The sequence below is a fragment of the Numida meleagris genome, chromosome 6 (assembly GCF_002078875.1).
Source record: "Numida meleagris isolate 19003 breed g44 Domestic line chromosome 6, NumMel1.0, whole genome shotgun sequence".
Lineage (NCBI taxonomy): Eukaryota > Metazoa > Chordata > Aves > Galliformes > Numididae > Numida > Numida meleagris.
Window position 1 is genome coordinate 14,082,981 of NC_034414.1, and position 18,214 is coordinate 14,101,194.

Sequence of the window (18,214 nt, forward strand, 5' to 3'; positions counted from 1 at the left end):
TTATCTATTACTTTGTCTACGACAAAAAATACCCAAGACAATAGAATCCCGATCTTCTTGGGCATCTAAAATCTATTGTAATACAAACCAAAAATTAATGTTTTCCTGCTGTTACTGAGACTTTGTTTCCATTCGAGGCCTGAACCTGGCTAAGTAGGGGCCTATGAAGGTAGAACAAAGAAGAGAAAGCAGGAGAACTAATGAAACTTGGCATCCAACATACTTGATGGATCCAACAAGCTTTTCCCATCATTGAGGCTATACATAAGATGATGTCCTTGCATGACTTTTTGTGACTAGGTGGTAAGATTCATGCCCTCTAATTGCATCTCTCCTCATCAGTTCCAAATTTTCATGCTATGTGTTGGAAATGGATTATCTATGAGATCTCTACCCCTTTTCCACATTAGGTTGAAATCAGTTGAAAAGTCCTGAGGAGGGAGATGGAGGAACAGATATACAAGCAGGAGTACAAGTTCATACAGAATACATTTATACAAAGCTCATTTCCTTAGGAAACTGGGTAAGAAAATACACAAAATCCTCACAGCTTTTGGATGCTGGAATTATATCTGGCCTGGTATGTCTACACCCAACTTCCAAAGCCATGGAGTTAGGAACATGCCCACTAACGCACACAACAAGAAGTTGTGTCCTGCTATCTCCTTCACAGATGGCATCAGGACACAAAAAGCTGATGTAGATATAAAAAATAAAGAGTGGCCTTACCAGAACAGGCTGAAAGTTCACAATTCAGTATCTTGTCTCCAACAGCAGCCGCAATTGACACTCAAGGAGGAATAAAATTCAGCAGAGGTATTTGGTGCTTTCCTCTGGTGTTCTCTTCCAACAATTTTTGCTCACCAACTTCTTGCAAATACTGCAATCACTATGTTCTTAATCTCTGTGTATTTCTCACTGATGAACGTCTCCCCTTGAACTCATGTAAACCTGTAAGTGACAGACAAGTTTGTTGGGATACAGGCTTTTCCCTGGGTTTGCTGAAAATATGGGGCAGTTATAAACTGTAGGTCTTTGGCCTGCTTAGTTCTGCAGCCTGAGAAAGGAAGCAACAGCCATGTCCCATGTCGCTCCTGCTCTCATGGGACACACTGGCAGAGAGGAGTTGAGAGGCAGCTCAGCACATGGCAGTCTCAGCAACTCTCAAACTGCACTGAGTCAGGAAGAATTAAACCCATAAAGTCTTTTAGACACTAGGCAAATCATGAACATATAACAAGAGGCCTTGCCCTTTTGCATTTTAATCTTCCAAGATGAAGCTAAGCTGGTTGAAGTGTTCTCATCCAGCATAGGGTACATCCATGAGGGGTTTTCCTGGCACAACCAGGTTAAGCAAGAACTCAATTCCCTGCTGCACTTGAACTCAGAAAGCCAAGTGAGCAAACCCCTCACATGGAGGTCTGGCTGCAATTCAGCCAAAAAGCAGATATAGGTCCTGAGTGGTGGCTGAACACCTCTGTTAGCTTTCTGTTTGTTCTCCACCAGTCTCTCCCCAGACAGGGCCCTGACCCAATTCCCACCGAAGCCCTCAAAGGTGGCCGACCTGGTTTAGGAGCTGGATCGCACCCAGCGTCCAGCCAAGGGAATGCCACCAGCTGTCCCTCAGCCCAGGGCTCAGCGTAAAGCCATCGGGCCTCCTGCATTCTTCTCCAGCTTAGCAGGCTGTCCAGCACTAGCCCTGGCACTCACACAGCTGCTCAAATCAGATATCACCATCCGAGCAAGGCATGATTGTCATCGGCCCCCAGCACCTCGACCTCTCCCTCCCAGCAAGCCACAAGAGCATGCCACATCTTGTGCCCACATTTTCTTTCCTAAGAAAGCCCCGAGAGGCTCCTCTGGCACAGCTCACATTGCTGGTGAACAGCTCCCTCCGGCTTCCATGTTTACATCATTGTGGTTGTTAATTTGAGAGAAGCCTTTTATTTTAGACACCCCCCTCCCCACCCCCTCTCCCTCCACAGGGGGGGAAAAATGTGACCTTTAAGATTGTTTATACCAATCAACAAGAAGGCCTTGCGCTGCCAGATTCCAAGAAACACGAGACAGTCTTCGAGCTGGAAGAGGGAGGGGAGCTGGGCAAGGAGAGGGAGCAACCCAGGTCAGGAGTTCATAGACAGGATAAAGCAGAAGGCAGCGTGAGGAGACGGGTGGCAGGGCATGCCCTTTCCATTCAGAGGCAACACGGGCACTGACAGCCTTGCAGGCGGCATGCAGCAGGCCAGAACACTGTTCCTGTGTCCCAAGGTGATAAGAGAAATGAGACGGTTGTAAAGGGTGACCTTGAAGAATTATAGAATTATTAAGGATGGAAAAGACCTCTCAGATTTCCTTGTTCAACCATCTATCACCAACATTGCTCACTAAACCCTGTCCCTAAATGAGGGTGCCCGTTTCTTCCGAACAAAACCCTTGGGGATCTTCTTCCAGCATTTCATGGAGAACCAGGAGACATCCGGGACAAGTCAGGGCAAGAAGAAATTATTGCAGTCCAGTTCTGCAATCTGGTGCCCACTGTGATGAAGAAAGCGGCTTGGCATGACAAGGAGGAAGATGAAAATATTTTCCCACTGTTGAATGCAAAAGTAAATAAATAAGTAAATAGCATTCAAATCCAGGAATTTCCTTTCATTGCCAGCATTAGCCTTCAAGGGAGTAGCACCACAAATTTTTTCCTACCACTGCGATGAGCCAAACAAGCAAAGGTTATGGCTTTGGGGATCCAAACTTCAAGCATCCTAACAAGCAGAGGAAGTACGGTTTGCTAACATGCTCCACTGGCATGAAGGCTATGGGTGCCTTGTGCACAAAATGCCAACACAACAGATGGGAGAACTCCCCTCAAGTTCAAAGGCAGCCATGCCCTCATCCCAGTAGGTTCAAGACCAGGAGAGAGCCAATGCATTGAAGGGAGGAAGAAAAGAGGCAAAGGATCAAGAAAAACTGTGGGAGGACAAATGTGGTGGGATAGACAGAGATGCTGTGATATAGCACACCACTTTTGGGCAGCTGGCCCAGCTCAAAGCAGGGGTTTTCAGGATGGAGGTATGTTTCTTCCTTTGAGTTGCTCCCTAAAGAACACATCACAGTGGATGTGAAGTTCAGCCCCAAGGTATCTGGCACAGAGTCAGTAGCTTGATGGTTTCAGTCACTTTTTTGTGGTCTAAGCTCTCTATGAACCTATATATTTACAATTATAGGACTAAGTCTTGTTCTCATTTACACTTATCTTCTCCATTGGCTTACACAATATAACCAGAGGTGGTATTTGGCCTATGCATTGCTTTTATTTCTTTTGTTGTTTGCCTAGATATATTATTTATGACCCATTAGATACATTTGTTTGTTAACTTACAAACCTCAGAAAATATTTTTCATGAAAGACTGTATTTTTAAACAACCATGTCGCCACTCGTCTATTAGCACTTGAGGATTAAATAAGACTGTGAGTAGTTGTTAAATAACAGTCGGTTACTGAAACACATGTACTGAGGTTTTGGTCTTCCCATTATTGAGGCTAAAGAAACGATGTTTTTTACAACCACAGTGATGCTGCCCAGCTGAATTCTTATTTCAAGGCACATTTCAAATGTTGAATTTTAAACCACCACGTGGATTTCTCATCCATACCTTCAACAGCTTTAGACAAGCTGCGAAGGAGAAAAGCAGATGGATGTCACAGCTGGTTGTGCAGAAGTCAAATTTGATTCTCTTTTAAAATACAATTAGTTGATTGTTTTTTGAGTTTGGGGCTTTTCTCTCTCTCTCTCTCTCTCTCTCTCTCTCTCTCTCTCTCTTCTTTCTCTTTTTAAAGCAGTGCTACTGCTTACTGATTTTTCTGCTGGGTAATACAGCATCTAGGATTTGCTTGCTAGGACAATTATCCCATCCAAGCTGTGCACAGTTGCACTGTTGATGGAGTTACAGTTGTACTCACTTTCCTTGCTTGACCAAACTACCGGAAGTCTACTTGTGAAAGTGAGCTCGCAGAAACATTTGTATGATGAGACTAGCCATGTCATCTCTGATACCTAAATTCATACATCTGCCAACATGCTGTCTGCAATCTGAAACATGCTCCTGTTTCATTCCTGCATTGTCTCATGGATGAAAGAAAATGCCAGGAGAGAAAGAGATGGCTTACATATAGCCAGCAGTTGCTTGCTTTTCCCTGGGTCCTGTTTTCAATATAAGTGTTTGGTTTAGGTTATTGTTTCTCCTTTTTCCTCTTCATTCATTCAAGCATTCCATCTTGCCATGCAATTGGAGCTATTCAGCTCTAAGATAAAAAGGCTGAAGATGCTCAAAGACCAAACTGGGTTGCTCACTGACATGGACTGAGTCCTGCTTCGTATGATTTAGCGAATAGTAGTTCCTTTGAGAAATTATTCTCCATTCCGTTCCTCAGCAAATGTGTCCTGAATGGATACAAATGAGAAAAATGAAATGCAGATGATTCCCTTTGGGCTGCAGCTCTGGGGGGGCCTATGCAGCACGTATATCTTTGGTCAACTGTCTCCTGATTTCTGTTGACAGATGTGTTGTTCCTTCCTACGTACATCTGCAGGCATCACCCATCTTTCCTCTGGCTACTGCACCACCAAGACAGAGTAGAGGAAACTAGGCATCTCTGCCTCTCTAGTTTTCAAGGTCTAATTATGACAAAAACTGTTGAAAGTCACAGTAACCTTGTTCCAGGAGTCAGCTCATCCTTTGGAATGAAAATGCAGAGTCAGCCCTGCCTACATATTGCCAAACTCCATGTACAGAGCTTCCCGTTTGCTGGTACTGACTCTTTAGAAGTGCCTATGCAGTAAGAAACACCAGGCACAGAGATTTAGCTGGAAATCAGCAGAGATCTTGTGAACTGCCACTTCTGCTTCTCTTGCTATTTTGACTTCTCTCACAGCATTGTGAAGTCAGAAGGAAACAACGTAAAAGGAAAGAATGCTCAAAAAAACACAGACATTGACACAGCAAGAATTGGGTTCCTCTTTGTTCCCCAAGGTACTAAGATATCAAACCCAAAAGCATATGCTTGCTATTTCAAGACGTTCATTGGAAAATTTTTCCTTCATTCCATGGCACTTGTCCATCATATCACAAGACAGTGCGTACCTGCACCCAAGAAAAGATTACCATGGAAAGGTCAAACACCATCTTCTGTCCACTTGTTAATCTATCAGGCTAATCAGCAGAAAACACCAGAAAAACTTCCTCGTTCAAGGTTTTTGCCATAAGAAGAGGCAAACCACACTCCTTCACTATCCAAAAAAATGCCAATCTTTACGAGGCCTCTTGAAATAAGCCAGCCTACAGAGAATATTACATAAACAGATAAATAAATAAATGAGCCTAATAATAAAACTATTCTCAAAACAGAGAGTTTGAAATCCCCAGAAGCAGCACAAGGGCTTCTGTGGACTCCAGCACGGAATTTACCCCACTGTTAAATTTGAAAGTATCTCACACACCATGAAGATGGATAGTAGCATAAAACTGGTGTAAAGGTAGACACGTCATCAGTCTGGTCCATGGCCAGAATCTCATTTCACCCCTTGAAACCCAAACCTGTAAAGGACTAATGCAAAAACCTAACAATATATCAAAGCTACCTGATACCTCCCAGCTCTGCAAACCAACAGTTTTTACAGCCAGAAAAGGGGCTCAAAGCTGTACTTTATTTGTGATCGTACTCTTAAATGTCCAGTTTAGGTAGAAGAGTCTATGATTCCCAGGCTATGATGGATATCCTAACTGCAACCACAGCTGTAAAGACACAGTCAGGATTATTTTGAGCATCCATCACCCACCCAACTTGAGCCTTGTGTCTCATCTGTCATCTAAGTAGGGGGTGCAAATCTCATTATAACCACCAGAGTGAGTCATGCGTTACAACTTCTGTGCATGTCCATTACACTCAAGAATAACCTCCCAGGTCCTCCAGTGGGGATGGCAGAGATGGATGGAGATCTCTCTTTGATCTCGGGTATTCTTCCTCTACCTCCAGTTTGTCTCCAATTGCCTCCAAGGTCATGCTGTCAGGACAGGGACAGCACCCTCCCTTGCATATGAATCTAATCTCCTCTCCTCCAAAACCACAGTCTACACGTGTTTGCTGTTACTTCCAGATGTGTCCACAACTTGAAAGCAGTGATTTGAGAGGGAAAAAAACACACAGAGCTAGCAGAGCTGAGTCCCCCTTCCCCTCCTTCCTTTTCCTTCAGCATCTGTCCAGGCTGTCTACACAGTTGACACCAAACCGTTCAAGGGGACTCAGTATTCACCATGGAAGCATCTGCACATGGAAGGATTAGGGAAACAAAGCAAATCTTCCTCTCCCCATCATACTTAAATCCTCTCTTTCAGCTCCCTGACTCACAATTCACTCCTAGAGATCTCTGGCTAAAGCTCTTCTAACAGATAACTAACAAGAAACTCATTTGGTGTCCTTCCCCACTCTGGAATGAAACGGATGTCTGCAAAACAATGGAAATGATGGCACTGACTGGAACTAGATTGCCTCGATAGATGCAGCAGCACGTACAACATTAATATATCTTAATCCTACTGTTCTCACTCAGGCAACCCTGACAGAAGGCTTGAGTTCTGTACTGCAGACATCTCTAGCCTTGGGTCTTTCTACAATAGGGAGACTGGGGGTCTCTTTCAGTGACTGGTCATGTGGACTGCGATCAGCAGGAATATAGTGTGACTTCTGTGGGGTCCTGTAGGCTGCGAGTTTTCCCTTGAAGAGGACAGAAGGAGGAGGGAGAAAAGGAGGCAGCTTTGTTCACATGCATATGTGTTCACCCCATAGCCTGAACACTGTTGGCACAGGAAAGGTTCACTCCTGATTTTGGGAGTCATTCTCACAGCAGTTCTCTCCCTCCGTCCGCTGCCGATGGCCCACCCCCTCTATACCCTCTGCTGTGGGAAGTTAATTTAGAAGCCAGCTTTGCCATCTGTGGACTACCCCATGCTGGGAGAACCCTCAGCTGGGGAGATTAGTTGTCTTTCCAGAGCAGTGCAAAGAAATCAGAGCGTGGGAGAGAACACGGACCCAAAAATCCTTCTAAGTCCTTAACAAACTTCTCTATGCATCCCTCAGACTCCACCTCTTTCATCAAAGGTACCTAAATGTGTCCGTATAGTGATGTCTGCTGTTGACATCAGAGCAGATTCACAGAGCAGTCCTGCTGCTGCCCTCAGCTGAGTCATGACTCATGAACAAAGGGGATTTTGACCATTGTTATTTTATTATTTTCATTATTTCATTCATCATCTTAATTTCCCTCTCTTACTCTTGGCGAAAAGAGAAAGAAAGACATACACACACACACACAAAGGAAAAAGAGAAGAAAAAAAAGAATGAAAAACCGCCAACATGGTCAACATCTGGAAACTGATTTCCCAACCCTAGAACAAAGAGCCTTGAAATTGTGGCTCCAAGTCTCCTGTTTGTGTTCTCCCATTATGTAAAAAGTCCTATAATAAAATCTAATAGACAAGAAACCCAAGAGTCGGCAAGAATAATTTGGAATTTATTAGAAAATGAGATCCGTTTGGAAGTGCATGTAGAACTGTACATTGGGCTTACCAAGCTATTAAATTATACAGGAGGGCTTGGGAAATCTGCAGGAATATGACAGCTTTTGGTTCCAGAAAACTTATCCTTATAGATCAGGCCGGGCTTAAATCACTTCTTTAATCCTAGCTAAACTACTTGTGCCATTTCTGTTACTTTCCACGTTCAGAAATATCGCCCTTACCAAGGTTAAGTGCTGTGCAGGAATGGGGAAAAAATTATGGAGACACAAAGAGAAAGCTAGGAAAGAAAAGGGAAGAAACACAAGTCTGAGATCATTTTTCAGTGAGGGAAGGGGGAAGAAGCAGTTCCCAAAAGAGTTTAGAACATCAGCCATTTTTAATAGGAGGAAGTTTCTTGAAACGGGTTAACAATCTACTACTGACATTTAACAAAAAAGATTTTGCAAGTCACCAGAAATGTTCATGTGGGAAGAAATATTTTCAAAAACATTCCGTTTTTAATTTAAAAAAACTGAAACCCCATAGCATTTCAATAGAAAAAAAAATCTGCATTGTTGAGAAATGGCACAGTGCACCCCACTGGGAAAGAAAGAAATGCATTATTAGTCAAGAATTGTTGAGGAGAGGACAATTATTTGAGGGCCTCCAAAGAAGATGCTCCTCTGACCTGTTTGATCACATACAGACATGCTCAAGATCCACAGGTCCTTCAGCTTCTTTCTCCCCTCAGACCCTCAGTTCAGGTCTCCTGAATGGCAGCCCAACACACTGGCACTGCATGGACAAAGGATTCCTCCTTTACCTCCAAGCCAAAGCAGTCTAGGAAGAGACACCACAACAAAGCGCACATGAATGAGGCCACAGTGTCCCACAACGTGTCTCCCAGTCACAGACCCTTTTTTTCCACCCCCTCCTCCCTTTGATGTTACTTAGCTGTGCTTATGTTCAGTGTTGAATCATTGGACCTAGCCATTCATCTGGGCCCTTGGGATGCGTTACAAGGATGGAAAGAGAAAGGCACTGCTTCGTAACGCCTTCCAAGTATGAGGGAGAAAAGATTCCTGGAAAATCTGGTTAAGACGGTCCAAAAAACTTCTTCGAAGAAACGTGGCAAATTGTATATAGCTATTTATGGTGGAGATGGAAGTTGGACTACCCCTGAAGACAAGCGGTTGCTGCCCAAACAGAGGTCTTAATCATCATTCCAGTTAGTCACTGAAAGTTAAACACACCATAAGTAGGTGGGGAAAAAGGACTATTCCAAATAAATAGCCTCATTATTCTACAGGAACTGTTCTAGCGCATATATGTTTACCTACACTTGCATTTAAAAAGAGGCGTTGAGCCAAACCATGGATCCAGAACTTGAATTCTGAAACCAGACTTCTTTCTCCATGCATGGAATTGCTCAAACAAGAGCAGAATTGGTCAAAACAGTGTTTTTCTTTAAACGAACAGTGTTTTTTCTTCAAAAGAAAATTAATTTATGAGCATTTTCCTCTCCCCTCCCTCAAATTTTTATAACTTTTCAGTTAAAAAAAAAATAAAAAAGAAAATATTTTCAGCTTTGGTTTTCACTTTTTTTTCCTTCATTCTTCCTCTGCTCCCTCCATTTTTCACGGCCAAACAGATTGAAAGCAAACAAGAAGGTGGAGGAGTAATAAAGAATATTTAAATGAACAAAACATTTTCATTTATGTCTTAAAATTGGAACTTCTGAGACTTTTTCCATTTCTTCTTTGAGATTGTTTCCAATGTTTGCCTTGCTTGCATTTTTTACTGTCAAATCAGAAAACAGAACTTTTTAGGAGTGCTGTCCAAAAGCACTTTTGAATTACTTGCAGGAAATACTCTCAGAATGTGATCTGAATTGCTCCTGCCTTCCTTCACACATCCTACCCACCCAAGAAATATTTTTGCTACCTATAGATATGCACAGGTCAAACACAGCCCAGGTGTAGTACGCTAGACAATTCAGCATACTGGCTACCTATTTTTTGCTCTTCTTTGGGCATTTTAATGGGCAAACATCTCAGAGGACATGCATGGGGCAAAGCAATCCTCTGTGGGGGCAGAAGCAAGGTCCAGTCCTCCTCCTCACAGGAATAAAGAGAATGTCTGCCTTTGGCATATTCATGGAGACAGGGTCTTGCCCAAAGTGCATACCAAGGGAATGAATTGCCCAGAAATATGAATTCTCTCAGCCTCATACCAAAACATTCATAGTAAGACCAGGCGGCACTCCACAGCAAAACATTGGCAAGAAGAAATACTAATAAAAGACTAAGACACTAAAAACATCAAGAAAAACCTCCCAGAAGAAACAAACATAAGAACACGCTGCTCATTCAATGAAGAAAAATGCTAACAAATGAATGCTGTCTCATGATGATATTGAACTATTTACAGGAAGAGCGCGCAGAATTTTGGCCGGCAAAGGAGAAAACTATCCATCACAGCTATTTTCTGTGCAGAACAAAGGGGAGAGGAAACAGGATGAAAACGGGGGGTATGAGGAGAGGGTGAAAGAGAAGGGGAACACAGATTAAGGAATTGACGCAAACAAGGAAGAAATGGGGGAGATTGAGAGTAGAGTTAACATGAGGAGGTCTTCCTGCTCACTGTTTACCTGCCTGTAGCCAGTCATTGGCATAGACCCATACGCTTCCCCCTCAGAAGCCATAGATTAGTATGTCTGCCATCAGCATGAACAAAATATTCTTGGGTTAACTGGGGCAAAGTGAATGCAAAGAATATGCCAATTCCCGTTATTAATTTGTTCTATATTCCTGTCATTATAGATGATTACACAAGTTGATTTCACAGCCTGAGCCTTCCTCGCCCAGTAGCCCCAGTGATTCATGACACTTTTTGTCAATGACTTCATCACGTTGCACGGAAAATGCTCTGGAGATACACGTGCATGTGCAGTGACTCACTTTGACTCCTTGGGGTGACATTTGCAACCTGAGCCAAGTCTGCCAGCAAGACAAAGGCGTGTCTTATGAGGCTTCAAAGCTGCATGGGTGGGTTTGAAGAATGGAGCACACAGAGGAAGGCAGGAGGAGGCAGCCCTCAAGGATTCACTGCATGCAGCTAACAGCTGAGTGAACTGGCACACAAAGGTACACAAAGGCACGGGTTGGCTCTTCCCACCTCTGGCACCGCAGAATGCAAGGCATGTAGTCCATTTTGATGCAGTAAGTAAGGAAAACAGAAGTGCTCAGCACAGTTCTTGAAGACCATGAGGAAGAACATTCCAGAAGTTCTGTGGAACCCAGACAAGCCTTTCCATTTAGAGAGAGGAAGATATTTCTGAATCAAGAGTCAGCAGAGAGAGCAAAATGTTGCAAAAAAGCCTGCACCAGAAAAGGAAACACTACATAAAGTAGCAACTGGCCATCACTCAGGAAGAATACGCAAGATAGACTGTAAATCTATGAATATGGGATACAGGAACTTTCAACCTACGCACCAGAGCAGCTCACACACAGTCCGGCCATTTCCCTTCTGTAGGCATGTTGGAAATGGAAGCTATAAACAGATGATCAAAAAGATGTTTTCTCCTCCTTTTTGGAAGAAGTGGGACTGAGAAAGTGCCAGCCAGATTTCCCAGCTCCTTCTGCAGTCCTTGACTTGTTCTTTCTTTAAAAAACAAAAATCAAAAATAAAAGAAGGATCTTGGAAGTGGGCGTAGCACAAACCCAGTTAGGCGTTCTGCATGAAAAAAGAACGGTGCACTCAGAGAGATGCCCAGGATGAGCCCTAAAGGAAATGTTTCAAGGAGACATCTTGCATGAGCAATATGTTTTTAGAGTGGAGCAAAGAAATCACTGCAATCCTGCTGTTTCTAGTGATTTGTTTTTTGTTTTTTTTGTTTTTTTTCCTGACAGAATATAAGTAAGAGGGGGCAAAAATCAAGCCATTTTGTTTTGCTGAAGGAAATCTGAATTTTCTATTTGAAATGAGATTCTGCCTTGACATAAACTTGTTTATTTGTTAAATATTCGCTCCGGAACTCCACGTGCTTCCTTCAACACAAGAAAAGAATAATCTCTTTTTTATTCAGCAAGAAAGCTACAAACAAAAAATGTTTCTGGATTCCTCCCATCTTCCCTGTCACTTCAGTCACCAACATACACAACCTCAATTTATTTCTAAAGATGATGCACCTGCTTCCATGCGTCCTGGAATCAAGACACCCACAGGGGTCCATCAGCCACAATACAAAAAGCCTTCTAACAAAAGTGTAAGAGGCCACAAACAGTGCCAGGACTGTACTTGTAGGCCTGCACTGTACAGCTTGCAATTGTTCTCACCTTGTCATGTCATGGCTATAGGGAAATGCGTCTTCCCACATGACACTGAACCCTTTCAAACTGGCCTTGATCCCTCTGGACAAGAAGTCACCACTGCTGATCATAGCACCTATTTGCCCATGTTTTGCCAAACTAGCCATGAACCAAGGGCAATGCTCAGGCACTTCAAGGAACCTTAAATGGCACTGCAGCATTCTCACGTGCTCACAAGGGCACACGAGAAGGCCTGCCAGAGCCAGACTCCCCACTGTTCCCCACGGAACACTCTACTCACCACAGCCAAGCCCCTTTCTTCCTGCATCCTCTGGCCCTGCTGCAGCAAGTGACACTCATGCACATGCCAGGCAAGCCATGCTGCTTCCCTAGCTGGAGCTACTTGTTACCCTAGATCAATACCAAATTAAAAAAAAAAAAAAAAAAAAGCTCTCCCTTGGGCATCACACGGTGCATTCCAGTTCCTCTCCAGTCACTGTTTGCCTAGTGTTTTAAATACATGAAGCATTATATAAATGCTAACTATTATTATAATGTTCCCCTCCTTCCAATCAACTCCCCCCACAGACCCACAGACATTCCCCACCTCCCGTTTTAGCATGTCCATGGCACCAGAAAATACCCTGTTTTCATTTACCCTGCCCTTTGCCACACGATCCCAGCCCTCAGAAGCTTTAAATAGTCTGCATTATTATGAAGGCTTGTTAGAACTTGTCCCTAATCACTCCAGGAATAATCCTTGATGGCTTGTTTCAGCCTATATGTAAATGTCTCTGCGACAACAGGACTCAGGCCTGCTCAGGTCCCCCCTAGAAGGGAGCTAGGGCTCAGTGCCTGCTACGGGATGAACGGCACACCGAAGGGGCCACGTCCAGCACTGAGCCCCTGTTGTGCCTATAAGCTAAAGCTATTTTCAGTGAAACCTTGAAATGGAAACCTACTTTTCATAGAAGACTTGTTTGACTGTATTACGTGCTGATGGATGCCAGGTAGCAGAAGCCTAGCTGCCCTTTAAAAGCAAGGACAACAAAAACAACACAGCCATTGCATCCCAGTGCCATGCTCATTCCTATGAGTCCTGTGAGTCCTGGGCCTTGCAAAGCTTGTGAATGTACATGAGTTCCTGTGCTACACACTGAAATATAAGTGCTCTCTCTGCCACAACTACAACCCAACTCTTCGATGGTGATGCAAATAACAAAAAGGAAGAGAGAAATCTAGTGCTTAATAAATCTGTTTCTCAAAGCTGGTGATTATGATTTCATTGTCATCCACAGGAGAAAATCCAAGGCAGAAATAAATCTGCTTTTTTTTTTTTGTGTGGATTCCAGCTGCAAACGTAGAGGAAAACAAATTACACAGTAGCATGACGGCACTGAGCCTAACAACCCCAAAGATGGAGTATCAGATGGGGCAAATAGACAACCAGATAATTGTTTACCTGGGTCACATTAGTCCAGGATGAATCTTCTGGTGTTTGGAAATTCTTGCATTCATATTATGTGTTGACAATGTCTCACCAGTTATGTTCTCGTGACAACATATGCACTAAAGTGGGAAGCGAGAAGCAGCTGAAAAACACCTGCTAAAATAATATCATGACAAAATGCCTTTACACCATGGCTCAGCACAGAGCCTGCCCAAACATATGGCCTTCATGTTTTAGGATGATGTTGGAACATTTTGCTAGGCATCCCGCCATCTGTAGGACACTACAGGATGTCTCCAGAGAAACTAAGAAGAACAGAGAGGGTTTGGGGGCCCGTCTTTCATTTCCCAAAAACTTCACAGGTATCAAAAAAGAAGAGAAAGACTGTTTGCAGTCTTTTGGAATCAAGAGATGCTGGTCATTGCATCAGTGAGATGGTCTGGGCATTTCAGCTGACATATCTCCTAATGTAGAAAGGCAGAGTTTTTACATCAATTCTATTTATTATGTGGACTACCAAGAAGACAGTACTTCACAAAGAGCTGACTAAAAGCCTTGGTGAAGGAGGGCAGCAAATGGAGGAGGTACTGTGTGGAACCATGTGGACTGAACCAGAGGGAGGTGTTGAGCCTTGAGACGCTGGCACAGAACAAAAGCACAGAGCAAGTTCTCTGAGGTGCTACACCAAATTGCAAACCAGGGCACTGAGCAGGGCCTTATCCAATGGGTGCCCAAGCAATCGCTTAGAGGTATCTCACACTATTTCACACTATAGGCCTTACTGAGAGGTCCAAATTGAAAACTCAGACCCCCTGCAAGCTCCAAAGGCAGGCAGATGTTTTTTGAACATGATTCATGGCCCAGAGGGTAGGAACCTAGTTCCTGTTCTACTTATGTGGTCCAGCCACCCCCCTGAGGTGCCTTCTCCACTTCCTTGTCCACTCTCAGCACTTTGGCAGCCTGACTCAAGCCCCTCGCTAAACAGCAAACATTACACAATGACGGCAAACCCCGGAAACCACTACGTAGCAAGCAGGGTATGAACCCAGGGGAAATGTACGGAGAATGTCAGATGGGGAATCTGATGCTGCCTCGCCACAGCTCTGCTACTCCAACATGCAAGCATGACATTTTATTTACTTATTTGAACATTGGTGAAGTCTGGCATATACGAAAGATCGAAGAAGGGTAATCAATCTTTATCACTAGACATGCATATAAAGTACAGCGCTGGTCTCAGTAGGAGAGAGAGTAAAAGCTCACCTAGGCCAGAAAATACAGTCTAATCTTAGAATAACAGACATATAGATAGAATCATTAAGGTTGGAAATGACCACTAAAATCATCAGGTCCAACTGTCCACCTACCACCAATACTGCCCATGCCCCTCAATGCCACGTCTCCATGTTTCTCGAACACCTTCAGGGACGGCGACTCCACCACCTCCCTGGGCAGCCTGTTCCAATGCCCAACCACTCAACTGGATAAGAAGTTTTTCCTAAAATCCAACTTTCTTGTAGAGGTGCTACAGACAGAGTATACAACAAGTGGAAACAAGACAAAAAACATTCTTCTGAGTTACGAAAGACTAAAAGTTGTTGACTAAACCCATATAAACATTTGAGGTAGTCATGGTTGAAACTGAACTTACAAAAGAGCAGTTTCACCTCTGGATGCATTAAGCACCAGTTGCCATTGCCATGCAGCTTGTCAGTTATTAGCTATAGTTAACTACTACGTTCTTGGCAGGTTATCAGCCAGGAAAGCCACATTCTCTGCAAGCATAAAAAACCATACAGAAACAGTAGAGGTAAAATCAAGCAGGATTTTGTACACGAGACTTTGTAACATCTTATCAGGCCCCAGACGCATGAGATCAGAAATGCCAGCTGGAACCCAGAGAGCTTATCTGGGCATTCAGAAGTGTAGGAAGAACAAGAGCCAGAGGAGTTTTATTCTATATGAATCCATGAATGCTGCCATTGTAGATAAGCAGCAAAGTCCTTGGTTCCTCTAAGTCAATGACAAATCTCAGTTTGACTTCATTTGGGCTGGGATTTCCTGCCCAGCATCCAAGTGTAAAAACTGCACTAAGCACAGGAAACAGACAGCAGAAACTACTGAGCCCACACAGGGCTCCCCGGCCATGCTGGCTTCAAGGCGAGCACACACCCACCTGGGTTAGATGGGAAGGACTGCTGTTCTGCACTCAGCCCAGGCTGCTCTTCTGAGGCTTAGGGTCAGGCTTTTTACGGGGCTGGAGGCCAGGTCTGGTAAATCAGGATGTCTTCCTATGAAGTTAAGCCCAAGTCACAGCTCATTTGCTGTTAGAGGAGGCTCTGGGGTGACCAAGGGCTCTCCAGTCCCAGGGGCAGGAATCCACAGAGGCAGCATCAAGAGGAAAGAGCTGCCAGGCCATGAACAAAAAGAAGAAAACAAGCAGCAATTTGCCAGAGCACCAGCATACCAACTTACAGAAGGCACCAGCTTGTAAGAAGGAGGACACAGGCTCACAGCTCTGTATCACGCAGGCGGATGCTCGCAGCATCCTCATGCACTGGGGACAACCTTCTGCACAGGAGGAATGGAGGAAGTCACGCAGACATGAAGACAGCCTCCCTGTCCTCTGAGGGTGGCCACAGGCTACACTTGGCCGTGGTAAGATGCAGACCTCAAAGTCAGTAAGAAAAATTATATAGGCACCATGCTGCCAGTATGGAAGCAAAAAATTCACCTCTTATTCAATGCTAAAATACCACCATACCTGCTCTAGCTACTGCCACAGGAGATAATAAACTTCAACCTGTGGTTGGCTTTGAGTCTGCTTTTAACAAAAGACCACTTTTCAAGGAAAGAAGGCAAGCAGTTCTCCACTTTCTTTTGACTGCTTCTCACAGAGCAGCAGACCCCAACACTCCCGCTGCAGCCACGACAGTGAGGGAGCAGAGGAAGGAGGGACTCCACAAGGGTGCCGCAGGTGCTGTCCCACAAGCTGCCAGCAGGAGCCACGCCAGGGCCACCAGCGGCTTGGAGAACCTCCACCTCCTCCTCCCAGCCATCTTGGTGACCTTCCAGCCGTCTGGACTCAATGCCTCCCAGGATGAGGTCTCCACCAGCCAACCCTGCAACCACTCCAAGGGCTGTGGAGACCTGGTGGCATGGGCAGAGAGGGTCAAGGGCTTGTTTTCACCCTCCATCGTTGCCCCCCTCCCTTTGGCCAGGTGTGTGGGCTTCTTACGGTGCCAATTAAGTGCACGCTGGGGCCGGGGTGGAAGAGCGGCGCGCCGAGCCCCCGTCTCGCTGCCTCTGTACTGTCACCTCCCATTAAGCAGCTGGCGGCTGGGACAAGGGGAGGGAAAAGCCAGCAGTGTGTTTGGTTTGCTGTTTTTGTGGGCACTTTACAACTTCAAAGGCTTCCCTCTGGTTCACAGGGGGCAAGGGGCAGAGGTCAGTAGGCACAGTTTGACCTCCCTTTCACCTCCTCCCCAAAAGGGAGAGACACACACACACAGAGGAAGGAGAAGAAAAGGAAGACAAGATCCTAGCAAACACTTTTATCCTCCAGTCTTTCTTTGCCTTAGAGCTGTGGAAGCTTTGTCCAGCAGGCAAAGTGCCCTCCAGAGTCTGACACTGCCACAGCGGGCTCTTCTTCCTCTTCCAGAACAGCAGCACCACAAAATAAAGAAGGAAAAAATACTGTTCTTAGGGGTGGGCTTTTTTGTGGGTTTGGTTTTTTTTTTTGGCTCCATTTAGATATCCATCCATTGACATATAAGCCCTATGACTGCACATGAGGGAGGGAAGCAAACAGCCAGGACTGTTCAAGATCCAGCCTGGGATGTTGAAAAATACATTTTCTTGTCTTTAAAGACAAGCATTGTTGCATTTCTTCATTTATTTTTACCAGCGAGGTCGCTAGCCTGGGGGCACTGAGGAATAAGTTCGAGTTTCAGAAAGCTCTCCACAGCTGGTGATTATATCCCTTGCAGTGCCTACAAAGGCATTGGGAAAGCAGCAGAGAAAGTAAACAGTATCACTTCTGGGGATGGAGAGGGAGAGGAGGGGGTAACGCAGGAGGAGGAGGAGGAGAAGAGAGGCAGATGAAATTTAAACTGGCGACCAGCCCAGCCACCAACTTAAAACAATACAGCGAGAGGAAGCCAAAAAGGAAAGAAAAACAGAGAGGGGTGTGTGTGGAGACACGCTGTGTGTGTGAGCGTGTGTGTCAGTCAGAGATGGAGGGAGCGCGAAGCAGAGCGAGAGCACAAAGAGGAAGGGATGGGGTTGGGACCAAGGTGTCAGGAGCCATCTCTGGGGGTCCCCCATGGAGCAGAGCAGCTTGCAGCAGGCACAGTCACCATCCCCAGTGTAAATGCATCTGCAAACACCTCTAATGAGGCTGGCAAAGCACAGCTGTTTACCTCTCTCAAGAATTATGAGAGAAAAAACACAGGGTCTAGGAAACAACAGCCCCAGCCTTGTCACCTCTTGGCATCCTCATTCCAGGAGCAAGAAGATAGCAGGAAGGTCCAGATAGAGAGGTAGTGGGTAATGCTCTGGGCCGGCACAGCTCAGATCTGCCTTTCAGTTGGCTCTGGGAATCACGCTCCCACTCAGCTCAGGACAGTTTCTAGTTAAGCTAATGCCTTTCTCAAGTATTTTGCTTTGACAGTATGGGAGAAAATGCAGAGTCACAACTGGGTGGTGCTCCAAAGTTTCAAATGTTTTGTGTTTACATCACAGGGCACAAACTAAATGCAGCTTGATCCAAGCCTGCACGAGCATGTGAGAGCCCTCCTCACACAGATGGGTCCTGGATGCTGGCCGGGGCTCTGGCCTCACCTTCCAGAATAGGTCTGGCTATGCTACATCTTCTCTGGTCACGTTGACCGTGATCTCA

The 18,214-nt window shown here is 44.9% G+C and overlaps 1 protein-coding gene across 2 annotated transcripts in view; it reads right to left on the reverse strand.

Annotated features, from left to right (window-relative positions):
* MRPL23 (mitochondrial ribosomal protein L23) overlaps window positions 1–18,214 on the reverse strand; it is a 233,735-nt gene that overhangs the window by 130,849 nt on the left and 84,672 nt on the right. For both annotated transcript variants that reach the window (XM_021400966.1, XM_021400967.1), the window contains exon 9: window positions 730–951. The gene's annotated coding sequence lies outside the window, so the exon portion shown is untranslated. The remainder of the gene's footprint in view (window positions 1–729; window positions 952–18,214) is intronic.